This window comes from Ambystoma mexicanum, chromosome 13, assembly GCF_040938575.1.
Source record: "Ambystoma mexicanum isolate Mex_15411 chromosome 13, UKY_AmexF1_1, whole genome shotgun sequence".
NCBI classification, from domain to species: domain Eukaryota; kingdom Metazoa; phylum Chordata; class Amphibia; order Caudata; family Ambystomatidae; genus Ambystoma; species Ambystoma mexicanum.
In genome coordinates this window covers 586,163,803-586,179,706 of record NC_090938.1, presented here as the reverse complement: position 1 = coordinate 586,179,706, position 15,904 = coordinate 586,163,803, and the positions used below count along the sequence as shown (strand labels likewise).

At 46.3% G+C, this 15,904-nt stretch overlaps 1 protein-coding gene across 3 annotated transcripts in view; it reads right to left on the bottom strand.

The window, feature by feature from the left end:
- ETV4 (ETS variant transcription factor 4) overlaps positions 1–15,904 on the bottom strand; it is a 132,644-nt gene that overhangs the window by 113,205 nt on the left and 3,535 nt on the right. The window lies entirely within an intron of this gene.

Below are 15,904 nucleotides of genomic sequence, written 5' to 3'. Positions count from 1 at the left end.
ACTTATAAATACTCAATAATATAAACAACCGAGAGTTGGCCAATGCCCATGTGGGTAGGCCTTGGTGCTACTGTGAGGCAAAATGGAACACGTTCTTTCAATCATGCCATAGGAGGGACAGCTGTGTCAGGGTATGCCAACGAGGATTTTAATCCTGGCCAAAAGAGTGGACATATACAGCGAAGTGTCGCAGAAAATACCAGAGCCATGGCCCAAAGTGTTCATGACTAAAATAAGAGTTTCTACACCCAATGCGATGCAGCTTCGACAACCCCCCACCGACCCCAAATACCCTCTCAAGGCATCATTCCCCTGGGCAACGGAAAGCCTGGCAACCTTCAGTATGCATCCCATAACCCTTGGGATATTGGTCGCTTCCTCGGAATGGGGGGCACTGCCACCCCCACATTAGGATAAACCAGATGCCACAGAGAAATAAAGCGCCCGTCTCTCATTTCTACTTTAAAATACAAACATTGGCGTCTTGAATCTCCACAACTATTATTCTATACTTGCTTAGGAATATCTTTTCCTTGTATACCAGTTGACACCAGCACCCCCCCCCCCCCCCCCAACACCCATCAAGCACTGCCGTCTGCTTCCCTCCTCCCCCCACTCCTATAGGGACACCTCTACCCTAGCACTACCATTAACGTTTGGGGTTTATTCGCCTGGTTCAGCGCAGACTTCTCCCATTTCCGACAAGTTACTGCTTGCCTACAAATCCCAGTGTGCATCAAACAAAAGCGGCCGGGTGAGGACACAGATTTATAGCGGCCATGCCGACCTGGCTTCGCATTACTCCTACAGTAAAATGCACCGCAAGGAAACGCTCTTGCCACGGCATTGAAAGGCCAAATAACCCCCGTTCTGTCTAGTACTGCGCTGGGGTCCTCGGAGTTCCCTGATCAACCCTTCTGCAGCTGCAGACGTGGCCCGCAGCATCGAAGCCAGGCAGGCAGGCAGCGGCGTGCAGCCCGAGTGTAGCGGCTCCAGCCGAGGCAGCTGCAGGTCGCAGCAGGCCCAAGAGACGCTTGGAACCAGAGCCCCGGAAGAGCAAATCCCATGCACGTAGGGGGGGGGGGCACCAACACTTCACTCGAAAGCACACCGGATGTGACTTCCGAGCTAAAACAAAACAAAAGGAGGGGAGTTAGGTAACCGTGTTCAAACAGACAACCTCCGGGGAAGCATGAATGGAACATGACCACAGGCCTGCAGGTCAGGATGCCACGATTGCGGTTTAGCAGCACAAGGACACGGTCAAAGTGGCAGAGGGGGAAGACAGGGCGGCAGAAGCACGCACACAATCGATGTGGCGTAGCATGGCCATATCGCCTCCTAGTCATAGCAATTTAGTAGGGCACAAGCTTCTTAAACATAAGGAGTTTCACCTAGAATATTAGTGTGTGTAATGGGAGGGTCATAAAGTGGTCGCCTGTACAACACGCATATTTTTTCGGTGTAACCTATTAGCTTAGCAGACATTGACCATTTAGACAAAAGTGACTGATCTTTTCCAGTCTCAACTCATTTCAGTGTTTAGTGCCAAAAAGCTTCCAAGGGCTCTGCAACACAACAGTCCACCTAGCTATCTTAGCCAAAACATCTGCCCCTCAGACAGGAGGTAATGCAGACTCCATTGCCATTAAACTCTTCTCCCACCCCCCCACACCAACTGCACAATTAACATTATTCACTGACCCCAGGGCCCATCATCAGACTTTCAAGAAAACCTACTGGGAGAAAACCTAAAAACATCACCAAAACCATCTTATTAGCAACCTAAACCTAGGACTTAATGACTCCAAAGAAACAAGCCAAATCGCCTGCCAAAGCACTAAATAACATGGGATTTCTTCAAGGAGTCATTAAGCCGACTCACTCTAAAGGACGCATCCTCTGCTGGGTTGCCGACCATAACTGTTCCGTCTCTTTCAGCTCCAACATTCCATGTCCTTGGACCGACCACCACCTCATTAATTTCTCCATCCCAACTTCCACCAGAATCACAAAGCCTACCATACGCTTGCCAACAAGCACTAGCCAGGAGCGCCCGCAAATCAACCAAAGACAACCTCCTACCATACATGGAGGTTTCTGCCCTCAAGCCTCCTATTTCCAATGACCTTGTTGTCCTAGCTGAAACACATAACCTCACACTCAAGAACACAGTAACACCATAACTCCCCTAGAACAAAAGAAAGCCAGTGTCCAGGCACGCCTATTCTTGGTACACATCAGAACTATGCACCATCAAGCGTACTGCGCTCACCAAGTGGCAATCCAACCCTCAAGACTCTACTAAAGAAGAGTTAAAAACAAAAAAAAAAAAAAATCTACCGACACAAAAAAATCCATTATTCCAGCCAATTCCACCTCCTTCAATACAACGATCACTAATGCCAAATCAGAATAAAGGTTTGCAATATTCAGGGAACTAGCAACCCCAGCTTCCAGTACTATCGCTAAAGATGTGTCCTGGTGCTCAAGTATTCAAACAGATATGCTTGAAAAATAAAATAAAAAAATGGACCTTCAGGGCAAAATTCGATCCCACCATAACTCCCTGACCAGTACTGACGCTCCCATCAAACACACCCCCTCCCAAGACTCTTCTCCTTCAGAGGTGGCTGATACCGAAGTCTTAGCCCTCCGCAGAAACATAAAATCCTCCAACTTCAAAAGGTGCCCAGCCAATATCAAAGATTGCGCTAACACCTTAGTACCATTTATCACAGCATTCATAAATGCCTCCTTTGCATCTGGCATTGTTCCACCATGCCTTAAAGAAGCCTGGGTATGCCCACTCCTGAAGAAGAATATAAATAAATAAAAAACACGAACAAAACACTTTGTAGACCCCCTCCTCCCCCAACAACTACCGGCCCATCACCATGATACCATTTCTGCTAAATATACTGGACAAAGCTGCCTACAACCAAATCTAGCACTTCCTTGAAACCACCAGCATCCTAGGAAAGAGGCAATCAGGTTTCCGCCCTGGCCACAGAACAGAATCTGCATTACTGGACTTAAAACAATTAGCGGAAATCATGGACGAAGGCAAACCAGCACTTCTCCTGGATTTATCTGCAGCGTTTTGACATTGTTGACCACAAGACCCTTTGCAGACATCTCACGACATCAACTCAATTCACGCCTGAAGCCAAGCCACTACCTAGATCATTTCTTCCTTGAAGGGATGGCCATGATTTGTTTATTCCGAGCAGACCTGCGCAGCACCGACCACCACAACTGCCGAGTCCCAGAAGGCTCTTGTACCGCACCCATGTTGTACAATATATTTACTTAACCTTAAACTGGACGCTCTCTTCATAGCATACACAAACTATGCAGACACTCAGGCCCCCCTCCCACTCTCTGGCTCATATGATAATGATGCCAAACACTTCCCAATATCTATGCCACCACCCAAGCCTGGATGGCAGCCAACGGGATATGCCGCAACGGTGTCAAAACCGAAATCCTCTTAAATATGTAATACAGCTGTTCACCATATAACACACAAATCAGTCTCACTCAGTAAAAACTCTAGGGGTACCTCAATTCCACACTCTCCATGACACGCCAAGTCCGCCCATTGCCTCAGTTACTACGAAATTGATCAATGCAGTCAAACCCTACCCATCTACCCAGAACTGTCTCTCAATAGCCAGAGCCACTGTAGGTGCGAAACCGGTCTACTGCAAGGTTCTCCTTGCTGGTACTTCTGCAAAAGAGCAGTCCTGATTATTCCCAAGAGGGAGAACATCTCCACTACTAGGCGTGCTGCACACTGGCTCCCAGTCAAAGAATGCATCATCTTCAAAACTATCCATTACCTACATATGCCTCTCCCTCCCAGCCCCTTCATATCTCTCAGAGAAAGTAGTCGGAGCCAGCTCCAACCGACCTAAACGATCACACTATTCCAAACAATTGAATGTCCCCACCATAAAATGGGCCAAAGCAGGTGGCACCAGCTTCCCCTTCTTAGCTCCTAAACAATGGACTGCCACACCAACTTCCTTGAGGAATGAGACTTTGCACCTGTCCTTCCACAGAGCCCTCAAAACAAGGCTTTTCAACTAGTCACACCTCACCCTTCATCTCTCCCCTTCGATACCCGTGTTCATTAAGTTATCAGTTGCATTTGTTTCTCCTGGAACCATAGAGCGCCCCCTCGACCCACCTCAACATTCTACGTTTAACCACTACCTGTCTGGTATTAGGTTCCCTGTAACCAAGAACCACAGACAGGCCATATTTTTCTTTCTATGTCTTGTAACTAAGTAAGCGTAGCATGTAACAGCATCACGATGCTCGAGGGCTGCTTTGTGCGCTTTATAAATGTAAAAAAATAAAATATCACCACAAGCCGCAGAGAGGACATTTACACAAAAAAAGAAAACCTCATACTGCACCTGAACCAGTTGCTAACATCAACAAGCAACCTCTAGCACAGCCAGCTGACATGGAATAAAAGGAGCAAACATTTCAAGTCCTAAGCTATTAGGTCAGGCATAAAAAATCCCCCCTGCCCTTCAGTTCTCCACAATGACCAAGAAAAACATTTCTTAGTAACAAATTATAACTCGCCAATGGACACAAGTTGACACACAGAGGACAACCACCACCCTATAGGTTAAGGTGAAATGTGCAGCCCACACACAAATTTCCTGGCTTATAACCTGTTTGAACACTTCAGGAGCAAAAATAAAGAATAAACCCACTGGTGCCAATTTTTCCCCCACAGAGAAAAAAGTAAAAAAAAAAAATGTAATAACGTGAGATTTTTTTCTAATTGTTTTAATAAGAGTGGCAGAAAGTGTGCGAGTAACACCTTTTGATGAGTGGTGCAAATTGTTATCATCTAGAATACCAGAGCATGGCAAATTACTATATGCTTAAAATGATACCAGGGAGGAGTCAAAGGTCTTGGGCCACAGGGAGAATGTAGGTAGCCTTCAGTATTGTCTTATGCATAACATCCCCATCACTATCACTATATACGACATATCGTCTAGCATGCACAACACGTATACCTGTAGAATGTTTCCTCAGATTAAGGCTTATGGCAATTTTCCATCCAAACAAGCAGTTTTCAGTGATTTCATCAGTGAGCTCATATCAGCTACTGGTTATCCAGCAGCTACCACATAAGCACCGGGAGCTAGTGCATAGCGCTCCGGTCCACGTAAGATGCACATTTCTCATTTTGTCCCTTATTCATGACCCTTGATGCTCTACATGTGTCCTAATGTGCATTTATAGTCTGTTCCAGAAAAACAGAGTTAAATACATATAGGTGTGTTTGTTCAGCATCAGTCGGCCTGGGGAGCCAAATGTGACTCCTGGCAGCTATTGTCAAGCTTAACCAGGTTCTTCTAAGCTACAAGCAAGAGCTAAATAACCCCCAGCTCCTGTCAAATATCGAACTCTGCAAAACCATCATCAAAAAGGAAATGATGACACAGTGGCATGCTCCAGTTATCCCTTGCCATTTACTTTTCAAGTCACTGCAGTGAAAGTAGACTATATACAGCATTAGTACCCGGAGAGGGTGGTGTGGCGGTTTTACAGCAACTGAGGAGGCTTGTAACAGGGTCCTTACCACACTGGGTAAAACCCAGATCCAAGCCTCCAATGAGCAGTTGGCCGTGATCTTCCTTCTCCAGGAATCGGCCAAGTGTGCCCCTGCGCCACCTTACCCTCCCCAATTAACATCTGCACCGGTGCCCCTCGCTGGCACCGGGAACAGGAAAGTTCCCAGCACATACATCTCCAGCGCATGATTAGCCACCATGGAAAGGGAGAAGGGACTCATTGTAGTCCCTTCTCCCCTTTCCATGGTGGACATTGTGTTAGTTTATTCTTTTTCTATTCATTTCAATGGCTGCCATGGGAAGGCAGAAGGAACTAGATGCACCCCCTTCAGCCATTGCCTCACCCCCAGAAATGGTTTTGATGGCGTTTCTCTGCTCAGGGAATACATTTTTAGTACCGCGGTACGATGTGCTGGGGTATTAATAGCAAAAGAACCCAAGGAGAGGGGGCATTACCAAACCGGTAATGTCCCTAGGCTTAGATTAAAGCGCTCACTTTGCTTGGGCTTGTAACCGACGCCCCGGAGCATTACCACACCGATAATGCCCCCATCGCCCCTCTGGTACCATCGCTTAATTATATTGTACCACAATCAAGAAAGAGTATCAACAATTCTAATGTTGGTGCCATCAACGAAGAGTGGATGCTTCTCGATAGGGAGCTACACACACTTTGCTTGCCATTTTAAAGAAGAGAAATGATGCCTTCCTTCAAACATGTAGCCAATCTCCACAACCAAGAAGAAGTATAAGCATCTCACTTCTCACTGACGAGGCCCAACAAGGATGAAACACGTTCACAAAATGTCAAACCTCTTCAAATCACCAAAGTATTCCTATTAGAAATCAGGGCAGCAGAGGTTTCCCTACTGGGCGGTCATTGGCATGCTAGGACTAGCGGAAGTGTGTATATTCCAGTGCACCCCTAGTTCATGGTCTAGAGTAATCTGTATAAAAGGAGGATGCAGCGGCTGCAGTTCCTTGGCACCAGCTTTCCTTTCTAGCCCCATGGGTATCACAAGTTTGATCAGAGAATAGTCATGAAAAACACAAGCCATGTATTAATCTGCACAATTGGTGTTCAAGCTATGAGCCAGCCATAGAAAGTCACTCACCACCTCAATTCTGTACACACAGCACACTATTTCCTACTCAAGTCACTCATCACTAGCTAGTGCACATCCTGTACTTAATGTACACAAGGCCACAATGAAATGGCACAGCGCTATCCATTGTCGCCACCCATTATTTTCTTATTCCATAGAGCACCCCCCACCAATTTGGGTAAATCTCCCCCACACGCGACACAAAGGAACCCCACATCATCCCATCATTGCAATCCGTGTATGAAGAATACATGAACACGTTCAGGTATTGGACAAAGAGCGCAACCTGTAGGTTTGGCGATAAAAAGCAGAGGGGGCCGACTCAGCCATTAATGCTTACGATGTAGAGAAAAGGAGCGTCAAGTAACCTCAACAAGACACAGAAAACCCACGAGTGCTCAAGGTCTCAATAACATATGTGTAGTAGAACATCCAGCCCTGACACATGGAAAAGCGAGATGCGCGTTGGGCACAAGGACACAGCGGTTATGCTCCATCATTGAGAATGTCCAAAAGGAGCATAGGAAACTCTAGAAGAGCCATTTATAGAAGCGGCTATATATAGATCTGTTATCAGCAGCACCCCACTCCAACTGGAAGACACTGCACACATCTCACCAGCTGCAAGCAATGTGCAACACGCACAGAAAAAGGTCAATATGAACAAAGTCCTTCCATTCAACCGCAAAGTGGCTTGAGCAAGGCGAGTGTGTGTATGAACCAACTCTGAACATTTCCCCCGAGCCGATTCCCGAAGAAGGTATAAACTGACTTACCGTGGCTTAGTCCAGGATAGATATGATTTGGGTCTCAAAGAACGTACCAAAAGTGACAGTGTACTTGTGGCATACATACTCCAACAAAGCAATGACATCCTTACAGGTCTTGTGGCAACAATGAAAACAAGTAGTATTTTCCATACCTACAGTTTATAAGGCAGCGTAATTTGAAGTTGAGATACCATGGGCAATTTACAAAATGGCCTACAGCCTCAGGAGTGAATGGGTTAATTGGGTGTATTTACCACACACAGCAAGCTGGAAAATAGACGCAAATGGCCTGCAGTGACCAGACCCCAGGATGTGGCCCACTGTCAAAGTCATAGAATCCTTCCCCATGTACTGCAGGCCATAAAAGTTATCCCCATCATGTAATTTAAAAATACATTCACGCAGGAGGGTTTTCAAAATGCCACTTCCATTACCACTCTACTTGCAATGATGCCTCCAATCATTTTCTACCAGTGAATTGGCTGCATGGATTTAAATAAAAATGTTTTTTTAAACCGCAGACATACCACAACTTACGCAGAGCCTTATAGAAAGGGGGAAAAACATGCAACCAACTGCTAGCCAGGCCTTAAAGTCACTTTCTACAAAGCACGAGGGGGAATTTCCACTCTCCGGTGGCTAGTGACTAGGTCAAGTTTTGAGGTCTGCTTATTGGGAGTGGAGGGTCAGACAAGTACATGGTGCTTGAAAAGCACAGCTGGACCATTTGAACCAGCCTAATTATTTACATGTGAACCGAGCAAAACCCCTCAGCTTTGTTTAAGCGCCCCAAAACGGATACAAACATTGGCCAAGTACAGAACCTCAGCCCAAGAACGGTTATCCCCAGCACAGAAGTTTGAATGCAAAGTGATTTCTTTTTCGGAAACATGCCTTAATCTCCTACAATTTAAATGAATTCAACATTGCTAGGCCGCACGCATAGGGGAAAAATACATTCCAAACGTACTGTATTTTTTTTTTTAACAGCAATAATGGGGACACCGCTTAGGCGAGACTCCTAGAAATCAGGCGGTTAGTTACTACCACTTGCAAGAGAGGTATAAAACAATGTTTTTAAGTTTGATTTCTCCCAACTCTCCTTGAAAATAAAAAGTAGGTGTGTGAAAGTTGCATTACATTGCAATTGTGCAGAGCCCACAGACGGAAGCCGCTGCACTGCGATAGCTGGACGGATTAGCAACTCATGCATGCATCCCGCCCACACTGCCGAGCGGCCCTGCTCACTTGCGACTCATCCCAACACCTCACACAGCCCCATCCAAGCCGATACATCGTTCTTTATGTATAAAGTCACCTCTGCTATTATGCAATGTTCTGCTCGATTACATAATGCCAGGCCGGGGGAGACTGCCTCAGCACTTCGAGGCTATACCAACAGCAGTGACGCGAAATGCTGCCTGAAACTACATCAAGCACCCGCCCCCCTCTCCCCCCATGACCCTCCCGCCGCCTGCCTCACCCAGTGCACCAGTTTAAAGTCTCCAATTCACTAGCGCTGGTGGTCAGCATACCATCTCAAAACGCTCGTGCATGCCAAGCTAGGGCCAATATGATCTTTAGTGTCACCAACCACACACCCTTCCAAGAATCGACTCAGCAGCATGCATCCTACATGGAAAGACTTGTAGAGAGGCTGTTTGCCCCCTCCCCCCCTTTTCTGAGCGTATACAGCAAGCAAGTTCATGAAACTTCTTGCCACCATTTTCAGTTTCAATACAGCAGCAGCAGCCATGGCTTACATCCAACCCCCGCCCCCCACCCACCCTCAAGGTGCTGCCTAGGGATATATATGAAACACCACTACAGGGGCTGAAATAACTAATGAGTGGGAGATAAAAGCAGCTCCTGTGTACCCGGCATCACCCAGTAAGCAGGCGCTACTGCAAGGGAACCAGGAGCGAGTACATATGTATCTCCCACGCTACGAGGTAATCTGTCCACTGCATACGACCAAATAGGCTTTAAAAATCCCATAGCACTTCTTCGCACACATTCCCAAACAGAGATCATGTCAGGTAAACATGTTGTGTATGGCATCTGTTGGCATGGGGTGGCAAACGTAGCTCCTGGTAGCCGTTGGGCGTCAAACCCAACCAGGTTCATTTAGGCTGCAGACAGGAGTCAAATAGCTCCCAGCTCTTGGCAATTTCGAACCGTGCACTACAAATCATTCAGCAAACAAGAAAAGTGGGGCTCTCAAACATCAATAGCCGAGCATACGCCCCCAAACTGTTTTTCAGGATGGGACAGGATTAAGACAGGCTTCAAGTAAACCCCCATGCTAATAACTAGGATAACCCCAAATGTCCCCACGTGCAATATATGTACCCGTGTACCTCTGTTCAGGACATTGAACTTGTAAACTGGGAACCAATCTTGCCCAGCAAGAGCATTCATGGTTGTACAATTTTAAGTACTGTGCGTTCTCCTCAACCATATTTTTTTTTTATTTGGTGGGGGCGGGTGGGACAATGTGCAGGGTTCACTGCATAACCCCCTGTACACGCGACACACTCCCTTTCCACAAGCACCCCCACATCCGACTTCTGCATCATACTTGCACTCCTCCCACGCCCAATGATTACAAACATCTTTGCAAGGTGTGCAAAGTCTCCTGGAAGCTAGGGGGAACCGCGTTACATTTTTGAGTCTCCGCCATCTGCTCCTTACCCTCTGCCAGCACCTTCTGGTCCAGCACAAAGGTGCGTCTGTGTGCCTCCCAAAACCCAACTTCACCAGTTGCTACAGGCCGAAACACTGTATTCAAACTACAATTAAAATCTTAACACTGCTTGCCCTGAACAAAAAATACGAACACTGGAATGCCGGTCACACTGCCCCAGCCAAAGTGATCCGTTTGTGCCCAGTGAAGCACCCTGTGGTTACAATTACGCCGCGGATACATTCACCGCCAAGTTCTTACATTTCTAATCAGCTGCATCCGGTAACAAGTGAAAAAGAAACTCTTGAAGGCGAGAGAGAAAAGTTACTAGACACAAATGAAGCACAAAAGTCCATTAAAAAAATAAAAAGTCACGCTGTAGAGCTGCACCAAACCCCAGAGCAAGAACGACCACAAGTGGCAGTTCTACAGGTACAAAGTGCACTCACTACCCAACCGTCAAGCGCTGTGACGCTGCGCAATTAATCAAGGCACTTCACATTTTGCCAAGAAGAATACGTTTTTCCATTGACCTACATGGTTCGAAATTGTTGGGAGCCCTTTAGCTCCTGCTTCTAGCCTAGGAGGGCCTGGTTAGCTTACAACTAAAGTAAGCCAGGAGCTCCTTTTGGCTCCCAATACCAACTGGTGCCTTACAAACATGCATATGAGATAGGTTTGAGAAAATAAATAAAGAATTCGGAGACATTTAAATAAAATAGCCCACTGGGCAAAAGTGTGCATCTCATGTGGAAGTTCTAGTTGCAGTGCTTGCGCCTGGTTCCCCAGCAGTAGATCAGGACTACTGGGTGATGCCCGATAACCAGGAGCTGGTTTCAGCTCCTGCTCCTTGAATCAGAGATTCAAACCCTGCCCTATGAGAATCAGACAGTGAATAGGAATTGGTCTTGCAGGGGGAAGAGTCAAAAGGAGAAATGGTGACCTTCAATTTAGTAAGAGGGGGGGGGAAGCGGAGGTTATAACAGTGTTGAAAGGCAGAGCAAGTCGTTCTTGCAGGATTTCAACCTCCAATATGGAATCTACACGTTCAGCCTGGTACGATTATAAAAAACGATGGACCCAAAAAAATAAAAAAAATAATTTTAAATACAAAAATCAAAAAAAATAATTAAATAAAGGCTGGTTGGAGTGTGCTACTACAAGAATTTCTACAATAGTGAGAATATTACGAGAAGTAAAAAAGGTCAAAGGAAATGGTAACCCAGGAAACGGATAGAAAAGAGTGGCCCACTTATGGAACGTAAATCTTTAGGAATAAGTGGAGTGGCTTCCTATGGTTGTTTGGGGCAAAGTATTGTTTGTGAAAAGGAGGCAGCTCAGCCAAGTCTGCTTGATACATTGCATACATTTTTGCCCCAGTGGGTTTGTAGCACGATAAATGACTATTGCCCACAGACCCCGGAAGGCAGAGGCATTTCAACCTGCGATCTTCGGTCTAAACAAGGATCTCTGAGGTAGAGTAATTGCTCCAATGGGGAGGTTTACAAAACGGATCTACACTGCCTAAGGTTGGTCACACACATCTTTTCACTCCCTCCAACCGACCTTCAGTCTCTTCCGAGGAACATCAGCCGTACCAGTTGATCACCAAGCATCGTACGAATAAAAGAAGCCAATTCGGATAGGATTACAGCATTTTCAAATTTAAAACCAAATTCCTATGTTGCAAGTCACTGATCGAATTGAAGGACTATATAAATGTTTTTTTAAAAAAAGAAGGACTAAATGTTCTTATGTGCAATGGTGGTCGTGAATGGATTTTGTTCAGCCCTATTTTGAACATTCCATTGAGAATCCGGCCTTCCCACCCTATCACTGGAAAAGAATGTTGGCTGGGTAACTAAATGTTTCAATTTTATAAGATACTTCCCAAACTGGCCGCATTATCCTGTCCTTGCGTACGACTAGGGGGTTGGCGGACAAGACGCTTTGACCTATAGCAGCCACACAGTGCATTTTAATGCCGGAGGGCAACAGCCCTTTTAAAAGACAGATTGCCTCAAAGTGACTCACTAGCAAAGGCATTCCGGCTTGAGGTCGAGATTGATGAACGAGCAGCACACCTAGTCATCCATTTACCGGCAACGAGGTATATAGCATAGCAGCAATTAGGCCCCGGACAGGCTGCTTCACATAGTGAGTAATTCAGCAGTCAAGGATTGTGGGCATTTTAGCCTTCGGGCAGAGGATTCTTAGAGTCTTTTTTGTACAGGCATCTCGTAAGGATTACGATCATAGGATGTATTCACAATCATTATAGGCACTCATCAAGTACCCAGTGAATCTACGTCAGGGATGCTCACAGACACCGAGTGAAACGGAAACCGTCAACTGTGTAAACTACAGGCTACGGCTTGCATGAAACAAGCACCCCACATAACATATAGCCCAAAACGCTATCACATGGCACTAGTTCATAAAATTAGATGAAGTCTCTAGAGCAGGGGTGTGAAATCTTTGGCTCTCCAGATGTTTTCGAACTTCAGCCCAAGCAATGGTGCAGTATCATGGTAGTCATAATGCAAAACATCTGGAGAGCTGAAGGTTGCAGACCCCTGCTCCACACCATATCCAGGACTATGCAATAAAAGCAAACCTGTTTTCCTGCTATACCAACCATATGCTACTCTCTCTAACCAACCCAAAACTCTCGCAAGAGGATGGTTGCACGTTAATGCCACAGTGTGATGTACCACAATAATCAGATAAAGTGCCTAGGTTACGGGTGCTCTAATTTTCCACTCTACTGTCCAGGGCATTTGCGTCCTCCACCTTTCTGCAAGTTGTTCAACCTTGGCGTTGTGGATCCACATTAATTTTCTACAAAAAAAATCAACACAAGCACTGCATAGGTCATCTCTGTGCAGCATCTTCTGAACAATAACCCTCCCTTGACAGTGGTATTGTCACATCCCCATACAATGAATACATTTGGTGCACCAATGATAACCAACACAGAACCATAGCATTTGTCATGTTCTACTTAAAAAGCACGATTAGTCGCCAGTTCACAACATCTATGCACAACGCCTGTAGAAAAACAGCCACAGGTGCAAAGAGCAATGGAGGACCCAACCACCACAAACAGCAGCACCTGGTTTCATTAGTAACCTCCCCCCAACTTAAGTCAATTAACGTCATCCCACCTGTACAATTCCTTAAGTCACCCCTCAACCTTGAGCAAGACCGTTCTGGCCAGGGACAACCGATAGCTGTGTACGAGAAGGATCTGTGAACTAGGGTCTGCACCTGCAGGCATCATCTCAGCAGACAAAGCACCTGCTGCGCACCCAAAGCTTCCATGGCCGGCCAAGTAATAACAGAATTCAGATTTTGCTATTGCAACCCACGACAGTCTGCTTGCAGACACAGAACGAGGCAAAGCACACGACACAACCCAAAAGAGGCCCTCACAGTTCTACACAGTGCAGACCACCCCTGGGGTGGTATTGATGTACGGTACAGGTCAACATAACGGAAGGAAATGGCACTGAGCTCACTCCAACACAGGAAATCGAAGCTACTAGCAAATAATGCAGCCATGTACACACTCACTGGCAACCCCCAATAGGACCCAAAAGCATGGGCAAGTTTAAAAAAATAAAAACAAAATAAAGAAAAGCTGTTTCAAGCTACTAGCAGACATAAAGGTCACTCCCCCCCCCACATTTCTGTACACTCGCAGCACACCATCCCTTATTTGCCGCAAGTCAATTATCACTGCAGCAAGTGCAGAGACCTGCCCCAAGGGAAGAAATCCATGCACTTCACACCAGACCGCACAAAGCAAAAGAGGATATCCAACAGAAATGCTTTAACCATCCAATCAACAGAATCAAGCATTCACACCTCGGGTCGAACCTTAACCAATGCCAAATCAGTCACAGAGCTCGAAATTAGGATTCAATGAGCAGGAGCCAAAACCTGCTCCTGGGTGTCGGGCATCACACAGTAGGTAGAAGCTACAGCTGGGTAACCAGGAGCAAGTACACAGTGCACGGCAAATCCACAGCAGAGGGACACTAACTTTTTTTTCTATTATGCTTAAATGTGTACCAATTCGGCATCAACATTTCCCAAATACTCAAAGACAATGACACATATGCACGCCTGCAAGACACTAGCTGGCCTGGGAGCCAAAAGTAGCTCCTGGTAACTGTTGGTTTCAAGGTAAACAGACGCTCCTAGGCTTGAAGCAGGAGCTAGATAGCTCCCAGCTATTTCGCACCCTGCAGGGTCACACCAATACACACAGATTCTCTGCTGCAGGGACACCTAGCAAAACCTGGCACACAGGTCAAGGCGTGTACATCAATTTAGGACACATGAGGGATTCTAGTACAGAGAAGCAGCATGCAAGGCATCATTGACGCGCATTCACGCCGGCTCATCCACCAACCTGCCTGCGGGCTCCATCGGAGATGTAGGAGAAGGCTCATGTCGAGCACTAAAATCTAGACTGGATCCACTCCCAGCACCCATCAAATCTCATGTCTCGCCCGGACAGAAAGCACCGCCCCACAACAAATAGTCGCAACGAGGATCCAATCCAACGTTAACAAGCAAGATCCATGGCCATCACCCGTGCAGTCGCATCCATCAATCGTTGATTGAAGGGTGAGCTATGGTCCACCCAAAACAAGCTCACCATAAATCCATTTTAGTAAAGGTCAAATGATGTCATCAAGGTGACCCCACTGGAAAAAGCCCACCTGGATCTATGAAGTTTCCAACGATCAAAGCAGCAACAAACAAGACTCATAGAAGGGTAACATTCGTACAAAAATAAAAAAAATAAAAAACAAAATAGTCCTGTCACATATGTAGAGTGGCCACTGCCCAGCACAGAGATGCATCCGTGCCAATGCACAATTGTGGGATAGCACCAATGATCATGGAGAGGTAAAGTGGCTTTCAACACCTGCACTGAGATTATTTAATCGGGTACACTTCGACCACCTTGACTGCAAAGCCCCAGTAATAAAAGGATTGAGACTATGGGAAAAGCCTGGCCACCCCCTCCAAAGCTTGAAAGAGGTGGACTTGAAACAAGGTCGCCCGCCCGTTATCAGGAAGCCATGGGCTCCCCCTAGGGGAGGGTCCATACACGGCAGACAGGTGGCAATCCCCATCCAAGCAAATCCTCCCCGCACGGGGAATTGCAGCTTCAGAACCCAGTCACGGCAGGTCCAGGAAACAGACAAGTTCGTCCAGCACAATATACCCAGGTGTGACAAATAACGTGGCACGGTGATTCAAATTAAAAGCCAACACTGAATCTCTCACATACACCCTCCCTGCCAAGCCTCATTTTTGATCCGGACAGCTTCGAGTTTGACTGCCTTGGAAAGCAGCTAAGACCTATAAAAGACACCTGTTTCTAAGGTGCACGCCTATATTTAGTCAGTGGCACTGGAAGGTTACAGCTCTCGCTAGGCAACCTTGCACCTAAACACACCTAACGCCTCAAGCTGTGGGAGGTGAGAACATGTCCATAGAAGTGTGTATACGAGCGCTTGCTTCAAGTAACAGACAAGCAAAGCGAAGAAACATTCAAAAAAGGCACCACTAAGCTTGCCACTTACCCCATGAAAAGCATGTACGTGGTGGTTTAAAAAATACTCCCGCCATCTGTATCACAGTGTCCATTTGTGGTCAGAAAACCACAGAAGAGCAGGTCACACTAACGTAGAAATCATAAACCAAAATTGC